Here is a 6298-nt window from a genome sequence, read left to right as displayed (position 1 = left end):
GTTCAATTCTCATTACACTTTTAATAGCTTCCATTTTTTGGAAAAGTTTGAGATGTATAGAGAAATTGACAGGAGAGTACAGAGAGTTTCATATATCCTGCATCGGTTTTCCGCTATTATTATCACCTTAGTATGGTATCTTGGACCCCTGCAGAGGATCCCAATCTTCTAACCTGTACTACAATGCAAGGCAGAAGAAAGGCTCACAGACAGAATCAAAGCGAAATGGAAAACTGGGATGGTCTGTGCTGAATAAGCAAAGACCCCCAAACAGAACTGCTGGTATTTAGTGGTGACACAATCATTGTTACGTTGGGGTGAGGGGGCTAATGTGGTTGCTGAAATAAGTTGCTGATGAAGGCGAAGCTTGTAAAAGAAAGGACAAAGCATTCTTGTGATAGGAACAGAATAGACCAGATAGGTTGTGGTTAATGATTAACCTGTCTGTACAGTTTAGGTTTTGTTTCTGAGAACAGAATTTGGGTGAGTCACTCTGGCCTCCGTGGCCGTATTATCTCATGCCAGGTCCTCAACAGTTTCACGAACCATTTCTCAGGCCTCTGCTGTGGCCATTGGTGGGGGGATAATTTCTAATCTGCGTGTCACTGCAGTGGCCCTATGATTTATGTCGGCATCAATCAGACTCACTTTTTTTGTTTGTTTGTTTTGTATCCGGGATCGAACTCAGGCCTTTCGTGCTTGTGAGGCAGGTGCCAGAACTACGGAATTAAATCTCCAGCCCCAGACTTAGTTTTTAAAACAAGCCAATTGTGAGCTTAACTCTAAAGCCCACAGTGCTTACAGCCTGCTTTGGATATAATCACCAGGGTGGTCTCCTGCAGTATGATACATTAGATACGATTAATGAACCTCTATTCTCACATAAATAAGTAGTGTCCATAGATGACTCAAATGTCCTTCTTTTATACCCAATGCTTCTTTTCTAGACTTTATGTGGAGTAGCCCACTATCCCTTTCTCCCTTTATTCATCACTAATTTCACTCCTCTTCTTGCATCTTGAATGCCTGCTCTTTCTACATTAACTGTTTCTTCCTCTCTTCTTCCGTTCTTATACCTCACTTGCCTTCGTTCCTCTCTTTTGTATTTTCCCCTGTTCTTCTCTCCTCTGTTTCTCCACATCCCCCTGACTCTCCTTTCTGCTCTCTCTGCCTCCCTCTCTCCCTCTCTTTCTCCCTCCCCCTTTCCCTCTTCCCTTTCCTGTCTCCCCTCTCCCCACTTCCTGTTTTTGTTCTCATCCCACTTCAGGAACTCAGGTCACTCCACGATTCTTGTCACAAACTGAACTAGAGGAGCACTGAATCAAATTTCTCCATAATGTCAACATTGAACTAACCATCATATTTTATTTGATTCTCATTCAACTTGGTTTGCCACGAGAATCATGGAAAAAAATCAAGTTAGTGAACTGAGGCATCTTTTTGGGGATAAAACCCAGGGCCTTCTCACTGACTTAATTCTCCAGCCTCTTTTTAAAATTTTGAGACAGGATCTCACTAAGTTTCTAAGTTGTCCTGGCCTGTCTTGAATCTAGGACCCTACTGCCTCAGCCTCCCAGAATACAGGGATTACAGGTTTGCACCACCAAGTCTGGCTGGGTTTGTAGTATTGTTTTTATTTCTCAAATTTCTTATTCTTTTCCTAAAACATATATACTACCTATATTTTTGTTTCACCAGTACAGTGTATTCTTATCCTTGAAGATATTATTTGAAATTTTTTCCCCTCAGGCACTCTGTTTTTGTCTATGTTCTCAATATTCCTTTCTCCTGTTTCTTGGTTTTCAGCTCCATTTCTCACATTAGCTATTTTGTAGTCCTACTTGGCAGTCTGTACCTATCCAGTTTTACTTCAGATTTTTACTACAAAGCTTTTAAAAGCTAAGTGTGCAAGGGTAGGACTTTCTAACTAGTGGATATCACTATAAGATGACAAAGCAGCATGTGACCAGTGTTTATGTATCTATGACAATAATATCACTGGGCATTTTTTGGTTTTATTGTCAGAGAGGAATCCTCCATGAGAAATAAATTCTTCAGTTGGTCTATATATAGTTTCTGAGCCTTGATAATAGATTCAGACACCTACTCACAGAGAGGACCTGAAAGTTTCACCATTTACAATGCTGACTTCAAAACAGAGCTCTTGTTTTCTATGTGTAAATTCACTTTTCTTTCCACTGTGTATGAGTTCTGCAGATCTAAACCCTATCTTGCCCATTCATTCCAATGAACAATATCCAATTTTCTTCTAGGTTGCAAGATCTGGCGTTAGCCTGGGTTTCACAGAAGAAGCTTAATACCACTGTGTAAATACAGGGTTTGGGGAGAAAAGTGTGTCAGTTAAAACACGCAAAAAAAGATGCGAGAATAAGAGGAAAGGATTAAAATATAAATTAGGCGACTAATAGCCAAAAGCATTCCCAGTATACCAACGTTAGGCACAACAAAGAATTCTTTAATATTTGTGTAATAATTCCAATGTTAACATGAAAAATATAATGATATGGAAGTTTTCTGTATATTTTATGAATCTAGTACCTATGATAGAAAAGTAACTAGATGTTAAAATAATAAATAATTTTCACATTAAAATTTATAGCAATAATGCAAGGACAATTTAAGATTAGAAAATTAGCAAGATGAGTCGGTTAATCAAGATCCTAAAAAGGCATCTGAGGAAACTTCCACGCCTTTTCAAAATTTCATAAGCTGGGAATAAAGAGATTTCTGCTCAACATTCTTACACCAATATTTGACATCATCCTCCTTACCAGTAAAATACTGAAATCATGCTCATTACAGATGGGAACAAGGTGTCAGTGCAGGGCATGGCCACAGCTTAATTTGATTTTAAAATTCAGAAGAGCTTATGAGTTACTTATCTCTGTAAAGGTGAAATTATAAAGCACCTCCAAGTGTCAACTTCTGATCTTGGAATACTCACCTATTTTTATTACAAGCACATTCTATGATCTCTCCAAGACTTTCTAAAAGTACAAGGTAAGGTAGTGCTCAGGCCTCTCAGGATTTAAGCGAAGTGTTTTTTTTATTGTTTTTTTGTTTTTTTACAGAGTAGAGTGGGGGATCTGCATGTATGGGTGTCTGAGAGCACAGCCACAGTAAGTCCAAAATAATAGTTGATTTACACACTCCTTCCAGGCACTCCTCAAGCCATACTGGGAGTGTGATTAGAGGAGTCCCCATGTAATAGAAAAGAAAGTATTCCTCTCTGGAAATGTGACTAGTTACAGATAATATCATGAGTATTTGGAAGAAGTATTAGGATTATTTTTGAGGACAATATGGAGAAATCCCAATACCTCTCCCATGGATTAAAATATAAGACATCAGCCAAATAGAGCAAGGGCATGAGAACCACTGTCAGTGCTGGAAAGAACATGACATCTCTCAGGAATTCTGGATTCAAGATTACCCATCATTTGTTATGTAATGTTGGATAAGTGTCTTAGTCACTTTTCTCATTGCTGAGACAAAAACACCTGACACCCAAAGTTAAAGGGGAAAAGGTTTAATTTGGTTTAATTTGTAGAGGTTTCAGTCCATAGTCTTGGCTCCAAGGCAGGGTGGCATGGCAGAGGGGCATTGCAGAGGAGAAACAGTTCATGGAAGGCAGAAGACAGCAAAAGTAAGCAAGCAAAGTAACAAACCAGAAAGGTGGCAAGAGCAGCTTCTTTTTGTCCTATTTTATATTGTATCTAGGCTGTCTGGCTTAGGGCAGGTGCCAAACTAATCAGTGGAGTAATTTAGTAATCGCACATCCTTCTTTAATACCAGCATCACACATTCTAGATCCAGCTACATATGAAAAAGACCCACATACGACTGCCTGAGGTTTGTGGGGGACATCTAGACACAAGTGATCTTAAGTGAATTACCCCTTTCTCCAATAAAATGTCAGACTGGCTAATATCTACCTTACAAAATCCCCAGGATCACCTGGAAAGAAAAGCTTCCTTTAACTGAAATATTTCTGAAAAACCAAAAGATTTTTGTTTTATCTTTTGTCACTATAAATGCTGAGGTTTCAAGAGTATGGGGGCCAAGTCAGTAATGAGACCTCACAGGCCATCATAATCTATTGTGTAAGGCAACCTAAAAGTATGATTTACAAATTATGGACAAGGGTCTTTGTGTTTACCAGTAAATCAGAGAGCATAACACCAAAAGATTTTTGCATACAGGAAGACAGTGACACCACAACCCAAAAATTGGGTTCATATTGCTAGATTTTTTTCTCCCATAAGATCCAACCATTTTTATGAGTAAAAATAATGATGAAAATAATTATCCCCATTTATTTGTGTTACATGAAAATTTTTACCTTCAACCCTGAATTTATTGCTCTGAGGACCTAATAATTTTATGTCACCAACTTAAATTGAAGTACTGTATAGAAGTGGAGCATAATTTATATGGCTATGACATTAATAGATCTCTCCTCATGGAAAACCAAAGAAGCATGAAGTTTAGAAATAGGTCTGGTCAAATACTGCCAGAAGATTGTGCTTTGAATGATTCTATTTCTATCCATCAACATATTAATTTTTTTTTTTTACTATGATAGCAACTGTGTGCCATGAGCCAAGCCTGAAGATGGCCCTTCGCCTCCTCCTTACTCCCTTTCTCCTCTATAGATTAGACCTTGTAGATCTTAATGTTGTAGACCCTGGATGGCACAGCTCCAGGAGACACTTACATTGTGCATCCTTCCCTGTTCCCCTCCTGTGCATGCTCCAATCATGAAACAATCATACTAAGTTCACCTAGGCCACATAGGCCACAACGCACTATTTCTCCCACCTTCTCTTCCTATTTGCCTTCCACTATAAGTAAAGAGCATGTAGTGCTCCATTTGGCCATTAGCTCCTGACAAGCTGTGGTTCCTCCTGGTCCTGAACTTCAAAAATAGTTGTGGTTTCTTCATTCTTCTTCATCTCCCACCACTCTCCTCGGCTTCGAACCCTATGCTGTGTGGGTCTTGGCAACTGTGTTAACTTCCTTCCTCAAGTATGAACACACCGGCAAGGCTACTATATGTAAACTAAAGTTCAAAAAGTGAGGGATGACATGTCAAGAAAAGTAAGTCTGATTTACCTAGTAGTATCTCGGTTGATACATTGGATCCTAGAGGACTTTTCTATCTAACTGCCACTAGCACCTAGTACAGTACATCTAGTCTTAGTAAAGCAAAGACAAAACGATCACTCACCACTTGCAGAAGAGAATGGTGAAGGCAAGCAGGATAAAATGACTTCAAGATCATTAGCAATTTTACTTTGAAGAATACACTGAATAAATAAACTGTCAAGATCAATTGAGTAGATGTATAGTAGATATTGTTCAGCTTCATATAATTTTTTAAGAAGTAAACTCAGGAAACACATCTGCAACAAATCTAAAATGTTTACACATGTTTCGCTATTCATTTCTTTCGTTCTGCAGAAACAAATTTTATTTCACTTTAATGTCATGTTTTTAAACCAGTGTACATATAAATTTAGCAATATAGTACTTAGTCCTTATAAAGGGACTATTTCATACTATTCTGATGAAGTAAAAATATTCTGTTCTATTCTCAGTATTAATGTTCCTCCAAAAGCTATTTAATTTTAACTCCAAAGTATTTCACCTACATTTCCTTATTCTTTTAAAAAATGATAACTTCAATACTGCAGCAAATTTCTTATGTGATAGAAAATAAAGTAATATTGTAATCTGGAAGACTAAAGACTTAAATTTTTTAAAATTTAAAGATAAATTTGAAATGGGTAAGTTTAAGTGTGAAATGAATGTTATGCAAAACAAAGACACTATAATTTGTTCACAGCCGTAGAAATAAAAAACTGATATTTTAAATATTTTCTCTATTTTTTGGTCATACTTTTTTAAATTCAAAGAGAAAATGTAGTACAGTTATTCACAGAAAGAGATCTCATCCATTAAAATCTCCTCATTACGCATTACAAATTAAGTACACATTAAACACATTCTACTGTGAGTTCTGGCTGCCTACAATGTATTATTGGATCAACTTTAATAAGAGTCTTTATCACATATATTCACATTAACTCAACACACAATGAGTTCAGATATCTCCTTATGGTTTCCAGAAAGTATATTCTAGTTATAGACTCTTTGTTCTCTAGAGATTTTCCATACCAGAATTTGTAGCAGACATCTCATGCAACACCAGTTACAGAATGCTGCATATCCTCCTAATAAAAACAAAACAAAATGAAAACAACAACCTTAGTAT

The sequence above is a fragment of the Fukomys damarensis genome, unplaced genomic scaffold, assembly GCF_012274545.1.
Source record: "Fukomys damarensis isolate Sample0158 unplaced genomic scaffold, DMR_v1.0_HiC HiC_scaffold_17, whole genome shotgun sequence".
In the NCBI taxonomy this organism is placed as follows: domain Eukaryota; kingdom Metazoa; phylum Chordata; class Mammalia; order Rodentia; family Bathyergidae; genus Fukomys; species Fukomys damarensis.
Note: the sequence above shows the minus strand (reverse complement) of the source record.